The sequence below is a fragment of the Lissotriton vulgaris genome, chromosome 3_1, assembly GCF_964263255.1.
Source record: "Lissotriton vulgaris chromosome 3_1, aLisVul1.2, whole genome shotgun sequence".
Lineage (NCBI taxonomy): Eukaryota > Metazoa > Chordata > Amphibia > Caudata > Salamandridae > Lissotriton > Lissotriton vulgaris.
The window spans coordinates 1,523,725,299-1,523,738,264 of record NC_141689.1 but is presented as its reverse complement, the minus strand read 5'-3'; the positions used below and the strand labels follow the sequence as shown (position 1 = coordinate 1,523,738,264).

The 12,966-nt window shown below is 42.0% G+C and overlaps 1 protein-coding gene across 1 annotated transcript in view; it reads right to left on the bottom strand.

Annotated features, from left to right (window-relative positions):
• Positions 1 to 12,966, bottom strand: part of COL25A1 (collagen type XXV alpha 1 chain) — a 314,902-nt gene that overhangs the window by 296,052 nt on the left and 5,884 nt on the right. The window lies entirely within an intron of this gene.

Genomic DNA, 12,966 nt, shown 5'->3' with positions numbered 1-12,966 from the left:
TCTGAATGGCTTTGTAAGTGAATTTGTGAGCGTGTGAGTGGGTGTGCAAGTGTCTCTATGGGCCTGTAAGTGGGTGTGTAAGTGTCTAAGTGGGTCTCTGAGTGGGTGTCTGAGTGGGTCTGGGTTGGATGTGTGAGTGTCTGAGTGGGTCTGTGAGTGGTTATGGGTGTCTGAGTGAGTCTGTGAATGGGTATGAGAGTGTCTGAGTAGGTTTGTGAAGGAGTGGGAGAGTGTCTGAGTGGGTCTGTGAGAGGGTGTGTGAGTGTGCGAGTGGGTGTGTGACTGTTCTAGTGAGTCTGTGAGTGGGTGTGCCAGTGTATGAATGGCTCTATGAGTGGGTTTATGAGTGTGTGAGTGGATGTGTGAGTATCTCAGTGGGTCTGTGAGTGGGTGTATGATTGTCTAAGTGGATCTGTGAGTGGGTGTAAGTGTCTGAGTGGGTCTTTGAGTGGGTCTGTGAGTGTCTGATTGAGTCTTTCAGTGTGTGTTAAACTGTCTGAGTGGGTCTGTGAGTGGGTGTGTGTGAGTGTCTAAGTGGGTCTGTCAGGGGGTGTGTTAGTGTCCGAATGGTCTGGAATGGGTGTGTCTATTTATGACTGGCTCTGTAAGTGGGTTTGTGAGTGTGTGAGTGGATGTATGAGTGCCTCAATTGGTCTGTGAGTGGGTGTATGAGTGTCAGCGTGGGTCTTTGAGTGGGTTGGTGAGTGTCGGATTGAGTCTGTCAGTGGGTGTGATACTGTCTGAGTGGGTCTGTGAGTGGGTATGTGAGTGTCTAAGTTGGTCTGTGAGTGGGTGTGTTAGTGTCTGAGTGGGACTGTGAATGGGTGTGTCAGGGTATGACTGGCTCTATAAGTGGGGTTGTGAGTGAATGAGTGAATGTATGGGTGTCTCAATTGGTCTGTGAGTGGGTGTATGAGTGTCTGAGTGGATCTGTGAGTGGGTGTGTGTCTGAGTGGATCTGTGGGTGTGAGAGTGTCTGAGTGGGTCTGTCAGTGGGTGTGTGAGTGTCTGAGTGGGTCTGAGAGTGGGTTGAGAGTCTGGGTGGGTTTGTGACTAGGTGGATGTGTGTCTGAGTGCATCGGTGAGTGCATATATATATTTTTAAAATTTTAAGACCAAATTCCCAGCTCTGCAGTGTCTATACAGGGGATCGAGCTGTACGTTGCAGCCCATCTGTGAATCCTTGCATGTGGAAATAAATAATTTCAGGGCATTTTCTTGCCCATCAGGGTCCCCCACTAACCCCTATATTGCACCCATAGTGTCAGGGTTCCTCTACCCTAACCCTTTCTATTACATTTTATCTGAATTACCTCAGCCCTGGACCCTTCCCGATATCTAAAAAGGCAGCTGCAACTTTCTACTCAGATTCCGGCCAGGCAATCATAGCATTGCTGTTGGAGCAAGGATTTACGGAGCGTAGCAAATGATCTGCGATTGTTCCACATCCCTAGATAGCAATTTTCCTTTTTCCTTTAATATCTCAAAAACTACTGAAAGGAATTTCACTTAACCACAAACAGCACTCTTTCTGGACTTAAATCTAGCTTTCTGCCCAACTTGCTGTAATTCCATTCAGCAGTTCGGGCTGTCGTGTTTGAAATCTGTATGGGAAATAACATTTTTTGACTCCCCCTTTTCCTTGGTCCCGCTTGCTGGATCACCCGAAAACTTTCCATAGACAACTAGAAACAGGAGATCACTTTTCTTTGGAAAATTTCGTAAAGATTAATTGAAAACAGCACCAAAGTTATAAGCAAATGAAAAAACGCTTGTCCAGTGGACACTAGGCCCTTACCATAACTACCCACTGGCAACCGCGAGTAGGTTATATATATATATATATTTGCTCTTATAAAAGTGTTGATGTCCCAAAACTCTCTTACCAATATATGTTTGCACGTCTCATGTTCCACCTATTATGTGCCCTTGACTATTATTTGTAGACTAATGGTCCCCAAGTGATGTGTGCCATCAGCTTAGTTACATAACTGATCATCTCATAACTTTTTTAATATTATGATACAAAAACTAGCGATATGTGTATAAAGGGTAGTCTTACACCATGCACCGCATAATACTCATGAAGATCTCTTGTTGAACAGCTAGAAATCAGTACTAATATTATTTTTGTTACTCGGTAGCCGTCTCTACATATGTTCACTTTTAAACCTTTTGTTACAAGTTAGAACATAAATAGCTCTGTTCAATATCCATGGGCCTGGGTGACATTGTCACTATAGTTTTGGACTTCTACCAACGATTGTAATTTTTATATACATTGCGCTGTCTCTTGAAATATGTCATCCTGTGATGCTTATTCCCATGCATAGGTTTTATGCACTTATTATTGTACAGTACAGGGACATCAAAGTGCGACTGGCTCATGCTAAAGAAAAATCATTATGATTAAATAACACTGAATTGGTGCTTAAATTCTCAGTGATGAACATGAACAAGCTAGGTCCAATTCACCAAAATCAGGCTACCAAGCACAAATCAGTTCATTTTGGACCAGCTTCAACAAGTTATCTAGATTTCTGGATTCACAAACAAGCATTGGCAAAGCCAGTAGGTCTGGCATTGTGTTTCAGCCTTTTGGCTTTGTCTGTGTTGTTTTGATTTGTCATGTTTTTCATAAAACTTTGTTGTTCGAGGAGTGGCAGGGCTCTAGTCATTATAAAAAAAATAGCCTCAAAGAGCACACAATAATATAGTAGACAAAGGCACTGAAATAGCTACTTTGGTGCAGCTTTTGCTACTTGTCAGCAGGCTGTCACTCACAATGATGTCAGCCACGACCCACGCTGTATGCCATAGTGGGCAGAAGAAAAATGCGAATGACACAATAGACTTATGGATGAAGAGGCCAGGCTGGAAGCCGTATACAAATAAGTATTTTAGGGCCCATTCACAAAGGTAAACTTACAGGTAAGTAAATCTACAAATGTAAAATTTACTCTTATACAAATAGTAAATGTGATTCTTTTGACTACTTGCTATTTATGAGGGTACATTTACAGCATAATGGGGAGTTACATTTCTCCACTCCTTGAATTGAGGGGGTGAAGCCTAATTTAAGAGTGTAAAGTTACTACACTACTGCCACCAGATTGGAGATCTTCAAATAGAAAATTGTAGTGAAAAGTAATTATTAAAAGTAGTGATTAAACTTAAATAATGCTAACTATATTTTTATGTTAAATATTTATGTACATTATTTTTACATATTTATTTTAAATGTATAACAATATAAAAAATGCGGCAAACTTTTAACTAAATTCTAAATTAAATATTTTGTTTAAATATGTTAAATTATTTTTCTTTTTTTTAAATAGTCATTAAAAAGCAAAACATTTATGTTAAAGTATTTCAAATATGGTGTTATTTGTGGTTCCTCCCTCCATTATTCTTTGTGGGAATGTGTTATAATGATAGTGGATGGATATATGTGCCAGGACTAACTCCAGCTCTGAGCTTGAGTACATTTACAACTGGTTCAGGAGCTTTTTGGCTGTACTGACTTTAGAGGTGCAGTTTGTGAATAGCAATGGTTTAGTCTGTTGTGGGAGGGTGCATGCTCCTTACTCATCCCTAAGCCACTCCATACTCCTCCCTCAATCCCTCCCATTTAGTAGTAAGTCGTTATTTTCAAGCCACTTCCTTGTCTTTCTGACATTTGCTACTAAATTGTAGTCATATGTCTGCAGAAATGTCTGCAGTCAGGGGATGACATCTTTGTGCATAAGAGATAGAAGTGTCGGAGATGGAGCTTCCACGTGTAGGTTTGTGAATAGCATTTGGCAGTACTGAGTAAACTAACTGAACCACAAAGTGCATTTTTTGAATAGGTACAACACAATATACAAATGTTTTAGTAAATCTAAAGGTATTTTTTCTAGTGCCAGAAATAAAAACCCACTTCTAATCCCAATTCAGAACTTTGTGTGTGTGCATTACTTTCTTTTCAATGCCTCCAGCCCCTCCCATTTGTGCACTAATTTTCCCAGTTTCATCCTAAAACACAGGACTGCGAAAAATGTGCAACACAGACACATATTCCACTGTACAAGGCCGAAGTTCTTTGTGGAGGCATAACATCCCATTGATTCAGACTCTATGAATCTGAATCTCGAATCTGAACTCATGGATGACTTATTTGTGCACTTAAATTTCGACTAAGGTTTAGAGAATACTTTGGGCCATACGCATGAACACATTTTCCCATAGACATAGAATGGGCAAAACCCTTTAATGCATCTGGCCCCTTTGTGCATAATGCCACATACTTTAGCGTGTTTTTTCTTGATGTAGCAGTGGTTTTCTGTCCCATAGATCATTTCCTCTTATTGTATGGTAGATAAAAATTTTCTCAAATGTGTGATACAACGTAATTATATTATTAAAAAAAACTACATAAATTCTGTGATAAGTGTATTGTACCAACACGCCTAACCTGAAACAAAGATCGCAGGCATGGACTTGTACAATTTTCAACTTTCTTTCTGTGGGTTCCTCAGAGCGACAGTAACTCAAACCTCTATGTGGAAAAGCACAGTTTGCGTTGCTCTCTGGCAGCCAGGGTAAACACAGGTCTGTTCTATAATTTGTGCTATAAAACTGGCCATGTGGGGTTATGGAACGATACATAAATCTATTGCAAAACCTATAAACTCTGTCTTAGAAGCACACTATTTTTGCAAAAACTCGTTTAAGTGGTTTTATAACTGAATATTATTTTAACAAAGTTTGAGAGACCACACTCTAAATCTGTAGTGCGACCTCATACAGTGACAGGACGAGTGAGGCTAACATTAGTTTCATGTGTTGCAGGAAAATGCTGCACAAGCATCTTTAAATACTTTTAAATTTTGCAAACTTCAAGGGAGCTATTCACAAAGGTAAGGAGCAGTGGCTTAGCTAGCTGTTGTGGCGGCCGCATGAAGAGCGGAGGGGGGGCTGGCGAGTCCTGCGACAGCCAGCCTGCCCAACCGCAGGTAAGATCGGGGGGAGGCCACCACCCCCAAAACGCATGCCACCCGGGGCGGACTGCCCCACCATCCCGCCTATGCCACTGATAAGGAGATACACATGTAAACTAGCACATTCTGCACTCTTGCCTACCTATAGATAGTCATGCGCATTTCTGTTCAATCTATCCACAAAGTTAGGACTGCACTGATGTTCAGACCCTTTGCACACCATTCCCCTTACAACACCTGCGTTGGGACTGTACAGCATTGTAACATAACATCTAATTACCTCCTCTTAAGTCTCCCTCGCCACATGGGTTCACTATGCCAGTAATGTGGCGAGGAAAACTACACTTGGAGTAATGAAGATTACTGGTAAGTAACTGTGGCATTACCTCTTCATAAGTCTTCCTCGCCACATGACTGACGTAGGGAACCCATGTGGTAGGAAGACTACACTCGGAGTAATGAAGATAACCGGTAAGTAACCTCGGCATTACCTCTTCGTATGTCTTCCTCGCCACATTACTGATTTAGTGAACCCATGTGGCAGGATACTACACTCGAAGTAATGAAGATTACCAGTAAGTAACCAGAGCACTAAGACGTGCAGGGGTATGAGCACATGAGGAAGAGCATACACTGCACATATGTAGATCACTCACACACACACAACTATCATGGAATGCTTTAAGTGATAGAAATCATATGTAATGTTTGCATGCACACATTATGACTTTTTCTTTGCGTTGAGAGGTAAAGTTTTGTAACCCAGGATCACAGTGTTAGGGCACAGCAATCGATTGCCCAAAAGGTTCTTGAAAGATGGAAATGGAAGTGCAAAGGGGTAACACCGTTACACAATATTCCTGCAAACCCAAGTACATGCACATTAATATAGAGGACGAGATTCCTTCAGGGTTAGTTAGAGAAAAGGTGCAAATAATTTACTGAGGCATGTTTGTTATCCCCAGTACATCTGAAAAGGTTCAAGTGTACTTGGAATAACAATGGATGTAATGATTAAAGTCATATATATGACAATTACATGAAATTGAATGCAATATCTAGGACACATAGCAAAAGGGAAATCTAAATATTTATTTTTATTAATAGATAGTTCGCAAACTTATTATGAACCATAGATGCTACTTAAAAGTGCACAAGACACCAAGTAATAGTGTATGGTACTTTTACAAAGCAAATGATTTGGCCCCCACAGTAAGATTCAGGTGGTGATATCATTGTGGGTCTAAAACACCTGACCAGTCCTAGCAGGTCAGTCCAAAATAAAAACCATAGCCACCTGTATTATGTTGATGTTTCAACCTACTACATTAATCAGCCCGAGGGAAACTGTAAAACATCTGATCTAGGCGGTGTGAATGAATAAAAAGAAGAGAAAGACCATCACTGTCAAATGTAAAACAGTGAAGCGTGTCTACCAAGTTCAAATTAAGGAACACAACTTACTAGAAACAGGCCCAACAGTGGGTCCCTGCATTTGGTAACTGCTTAACTTTAGGTGTGCCCCCTTTCTTTTTGCCAAGTGATTATTTTTGCTTATATCTAGTATTCAGAGGTAAGTGACCTTTGAGACGAGAATATCCCCAGGCCTTTTTTTGACTTGCTGATTTAGGTCCAGTTTTCACTGTGGCTTGTGTGGCTTATTGCTTGAACAAGTGTGCTTGTTAGTTTGCCATACATGTGCAAATCTTCTGATTTAGGAACCCAAAACCAAATTTTCAATTCAGGAAATGTAGTTTTGTACTGATATGGGGGTTCACTCACACAGAGATTTCCTTGTGAGTAAAGCCGCTTTTATGGTTGTGGAATTAGTATGTGCCCCAGCATTTTGTGCACACACACAAAATGACAGATTTGTGGGTATTCACAAAACATTTTCTGACCCCTTCCCACTCTTGAAAAGGCTGAAAATGTATTATTGTCACAGGCAGATATAAAAACAAATTTAGGGTAGGAATAGAAAGGGCAACCCCCCCCCCCCCCAAAAAAAAAATGGGTGGGTGCAGGGTGGAGGTTGAAGGGGAACTAAGAAAAGTGCTTTATTCATGGAGAAAAGTATTTTCTCATTGAGGAAAAAACCCTAAAATGTCAGCAAGTGCGTTTGCACTTACTCTGACTTTCTTCAACATGCACAATTATACATTTCTTTATTCTTGTATGTAAAAAGGAATGCACAATTAGTTTTCATAATTATACCTGGAAAGATGTGGCTGGTGCAGATAGTAGCTGTAAAATGTTGCTAATTGGAGTGCAAAATAGGCTTATTTGGGATACTGGTCCGACTGTTGCTTGTGAAGAATGAAACCCTGAGGCGAATAGGACGGTAACATGTTGATGAATGTACAGACACAGGAGCCAATTCACAAATTGTGTGCTGTGACTTACGCCTGTAATACTCCTGGTTTAATAGTCAATTCCAAGAGTAAGCTAGGAGTACTACAAGAGAAGTTTTGTGAATCAGGCCGAGGTTTTTGCACAATGTTACCAGTGGCGGCTCACACAGGTAAGAGCGGTAAGCCGTGGCTGGGTTGAGGTCGGTGGAAATCGACAGATGACGGGATAAGTAACATTAAATAAATAAATAAAGCCACTTACTTTGCGCTCGCTGCTTCGCTGTGTTGGTGATGCAGCGAGCGCAAATTAAGTGGTTTTATTTATCCCGTTGTCTATCAACTTTCACTACCACCAACTCGCTGCGGTCCTACCACACCGCTCTTTCCTGTGCGAGCTGCTACTGAATGTTACAGCACAAGATGTGCTTGGTTTCCGCAAGACCAAAGAAAAGAAATCAGAGCTTGCGCTTGGGTACCTTACCTACAACACACGTGTCGAAAACTGTTCTTCTGCATTTCCTTGGCGCTGGAGCAAAACAGTAGTTTACTCATTCGCTATATATCTAAAGTACTACTCTTAAAGTGCTCCTGGATTACTCCTAAATTCCAGGAGTACGGTAGTTTACCTTGATTACTCCTCAAGTTCACGAATAATCCTGTACTACTACAAGTTTAAGTCTAAGTCACAGCTAAATCTTTCTAAATTGAGCCCCACAAACTTATTGCAGAGGAGAGTAGGTTTTTTTTGGTGAAGAAACTTCACGTAAAGTGCCTCTTCTCCTAGTGTTTTTGCAATGTGTACATCCCACCAGGCTTATCGAGATAGGGGCCAGGGAAAGAGCACCAAAAACAAACCAGTTAGGAACTTCGGAAAACAGTAGGATGCAGCTAACCTGTGCTAAATATTTTAACAGAGACAATAAATCTGTATAATCATTCAATTCAAGAAAGGTTAGCATAATAAAATAAACTTCTGAATGGCTTCCTTTTCAGGAACTTAATCCCTCCTGGTTTAGGCATTTCGGAGATGCTATCAGCCTCGTGCAGACCCAGCTGGTGTTTAAATTTACTTGGGCACACCAAAAAAAAAGAAAAAGAAACACACACATTATGAAAGTGTCTAAGCGGCTCCTGGGTGGCTTGTTGTTATAGCAAGACCCCAAAAACTCATTTCATGGCAGCTTCCGCCTGATGATGCCTGACCCGATAGACGATTAGTCTGCCATTTATCCAGAATTGAGAGCCCGCCAGCTCAGACAGGAGCTGCTTATTGTACCATTTGCTGGAAGATGATAGCAGGGGAGAGGAATGATTTAGATACTTGTTAGACTGCCAAGAAACCCGCCGCACTTAACCTTTCCAGGTCCCATTGACATTGATTAGGGTTCAGCCCTGACGGAGGCAATGAATCCTCACAACCACCTGCCGACAGGTCACAGAACTTAAGCAGTGACGTTTCTGGGGGCCTTGTCTGAGGATGGGGATGGGACTGCTTTCGCCTCTTCATAAATCAGGCACTAAACCTTACATTGCCAAACCTTGAGACCGACACCTAAACATGCACACAGGCAACACACAGACAACCAGACAAGAACAACTATTTCTCTACACAAACCTTGACCTATTTGCATCGAGACAGCAGACAGATACCGTAGATGACCATTCATTGCTACAGAGAGACTCCCAGCAGCACATGCACACATAGACATTTATACAGATCGACATAAATATACACAAATAACCCCCACACTCACACACCTAGACTTACACAACTAAAGACACAAAGATACACACTAAAACCCAAACATAAATACATAGACACACCCAGACACACAAGACATAATTTCTCTCTCACTCACACACACCTAAACACACACATACACCCATAGAGACCCACACACAAACAACACAGAACATGCATTTAGACATTTAGATACACACACACACACACACACACACACACACACACACATATACAGACATATACCTCTACACACGTACCTTGACCTTTGTGCTTAAACACACCAAACAGACCTCACGACAATCATCTTAAAACACAGCCAGAGTTATACCTACAGACTCATACAGAAACTCACCTGTACAGTCACATACATCTAGACGGATACACATAGAAAAATTCAAATGCACTCACCTAGACAACAGTATGTAGAGACAACCAGAAATACACACACCTAAGCAAATAAACATAGGCGCACACACACACATGCATACCAAAACATAAACACCTAAATACATACAACCTAGACATACATACTTTGACACTCAATGACAAACAAACACACACAACTGCATACATGTACATGTTTACACTTAGATACATATATGTAGGCACATAAAGACACACACACCTATATGCACATTCCTAAACCTACACACACAGGAGCAAACACACATAGACACATGTACATATGTACCTACAGACACAAAGATGAACATACAAACCTAAGCATATATTCATTGACACACTCAGACACACAACTAGAAATAAGCACACAGACACACCTAGAGACCCACAGACACACACATTAGATACACACATACACATAAAAACATATCAACACAGACCCACATATATTCATGGCACCGGCGTAGAGTACAATCAAACACACACACAAAAACACATAAATGCATATACATATAGACACACACACCAACACATTGAGTCAAGGGCAGACAAACACATACCGACAAACACGTCCATATAGATATGAACACCCACAGCCGCACAGAAGTAGACAACCAGATATAGCAATATATATACCCAGGAAGACCAGGCACACTCAAACACAGAGGGATAAACACAGAAATTCAGAATGAGTTGGGGGAATGTCTCAAAACCCTCCCAAGGCTGGAAACCAACTCTAGTCAAAACTCCTAGTTAAGGAGCATTTGTCTACTGGACAGCACGTGAAGATATGCATTCCCACCAAAAACGTGCCCCACAGACTACGCCACAAACAGGTCATGTAAGCTCTGATCTCGGAACCTCCACAAGCCATTATAGCCCCTTCGATGCTCATGACGAGCTCAGCTCGTCATGAGGCACGGTTGAGCTGTGCTGATGACGAGCTGAGCTCGTCATGAACAATGGTAAATCTGGGAATGCAGCACCGGGGGGGGGGGGGGAAACCTCTAGCAGCCAAGGTGTTAAAGTTAAAGAGGATTTTCTTATCCTACACATTCAGATTGTAAAGCCACATTACCTATATACAAAAATTTGCCACAAGCAATACTGAGAGCAGGTCATGTGACTAACCCGAATGACAGAAACCATCAACAATCCATCCACAGCCGAGAAGACTCTTTGCCACTGTACAGCAACATCTTCTGAACTATCATGGCATCCTTGCCTGGGCATCAGAAACAACGAAGATGATACCAAAGATTGTCTCCTGATTGGTCAAGTCAGGACCTGCGATAGGCCAAGTGCCAGAATTTCTACATTACTCTTTACTCACTGTAGGCACGTCAACATCATGTACCTGCTGCTATAATCCTGTGTACAATCACAGCAAACATCAAATGGCAATAACCTCAATCACAATCTGCAAAATAGGATCCCATGAACCCCTCAGCACCGTAAGCTCATCAGTGTGCATTATGCAACATGCCCCACATTGAATATTACTGACACCTTCAACATTCAACTACACACTGTTAGACTTGCCAGCCTTAGGGTGGATCCCCCAACCTTTTTGCCTTCCTCATCCATTTCTCTGACCTCATGTTCATGCATTAGGACTCAGTGCACTTTTCCATTGTTTACCAGTGCTAGGGAACTTGTGTTCTCTCCTCTAAACATGGTAATATTGGTGCACCCCCGATTGCTACATTTAATTTACTTAAAAGACACTAGTAGAGTGGTACTACATGTACCCAGGGCCTGTAATCTGAATACCACTACTGGGCCTGCTTCACTGGTTATGCCACCCATTTACGTAGCCCTTTAAACATGTCTCAGGCTGCCATTGCAGAGTCTGTATGTGCAGTTTTAAACTTCCATTTTGACCTGACAAAATAAGCCTTTTGCCAGGTCCAAACCGTTCCTTTTTAATACATATGGACGCCCTGGACAGCCCAGAGGAAGGGGTGCAATGTATTTAAAAAGTAGGACATGCACTTTTATATTTTACATATCCTAGTAAGGAAACCTTGTGAAATTCGCTTTTCTCTACTGCAAGACCTATCTCTCCCATAGGATAACATTTGAGTTGTCTTATTATATTTTTTATAAGTGACATTTCCAAATGGGAAGAGATGATCGGTTCATGCTTAGTGTATCTGGAATCACAATTTAAAATCCTAACTTATGGTGAATGTTAGAAATTGGGTTTCCGATTTACAGAGGCATGCACCCTGTCCAAGCAGATACCACAATCCTAGTCAGGGTAAGTGTGGTACACACTAAACATTTATCTGTGTTTACCCTCTTGTAGCTTGGCAAAGAGCAGTCAGGATAAACTAAAGAGGCAATGTGTAAAGTATTTGTCCACACACACAGACAGTAACACAGTGAAAACATCAGAAATGTACTCCACACCAGTTTAGGAAAATAGCCAAAATTAGACTGAGTAAAACAAGACCAAAACGACAAAAATCCAACATATACAAATCAAGATATGAAGTTTGCAATATAAAATCAAAATGCAGTTTTCAGAAGTCTATAGCTGCAACTGGGCCTATCTGCACGTGCTTGATCGGGGCAAATCCAAAAGTTCAGCCCGACCGCGATGTAGCGCAAGCCGGATACAGGAGTCACACAGACCCGCAGACAGGACCTTGGATGCGTCGATGCTCAGTGACGATTTGTTGAAATACAGAGGTGATGTGTCATGTCGCAGGCAATGCACCAGTTCAGAAACTGGACAAAATAGTTAATGTGTCGACTAGGTCTGGCCGGACTTCGCGGAACTCCGTGAAGTGACTAAAAAGTCTGCTGCACTACGCTAAGTCCTGTAAGCAGCAGAGTGTATTTGGCCAGGCCATTTGATTTTCAGCTTTGGGTGTTTGTCCCGCGCAAACAGCACGATGTACAGTGCAAGAGGGTGCTACTTCTTTTCTGCTGCTCGAGTAGATTTTCTACTTGAGCGGCAGCTTCCTCAAAGTGAGCAGTCGCGACCATCCGTGACTGCTTGCGTTGAGAAATCCACCTGCCCGCATTGAGAAATCTCGCTCACACTCACCAACTTGATGTTGGTGAGGGTGAGCGAGGAAAAAAACTCTGCTCTGCTACGTGGAGTTTTTCTGAACACTGCTTGCTCCGTTAAGTGTGGAAAACTCCACAAACTCCGCAATTGGAGTGGAGTTCACCGCCTAGTGTTGATGTCAAGAGTGCTGTGCGCTGGTTCTGAGGCGTCGATGACAAACTGCTGGGCCGAAGGCGATGCAACAGTTGGAAGCCATACCAGGCTGTGTAATGTGTTCAATTTGGGGATGGGGCTTCATAGCTGCTGACAATGAGTTATCCGAGACTCAAGCAGCAGCAGTGATATCTGTGTCAGCACAGTTGGGGCAGCATTGTAAGTTGGGGTCCATGGCTTCGGTACAGGCAGCCGTAATGCGTCAATTTCACAGGCAATGCACCGGTTCCGAACAACGCTTCAGTGTTGTAT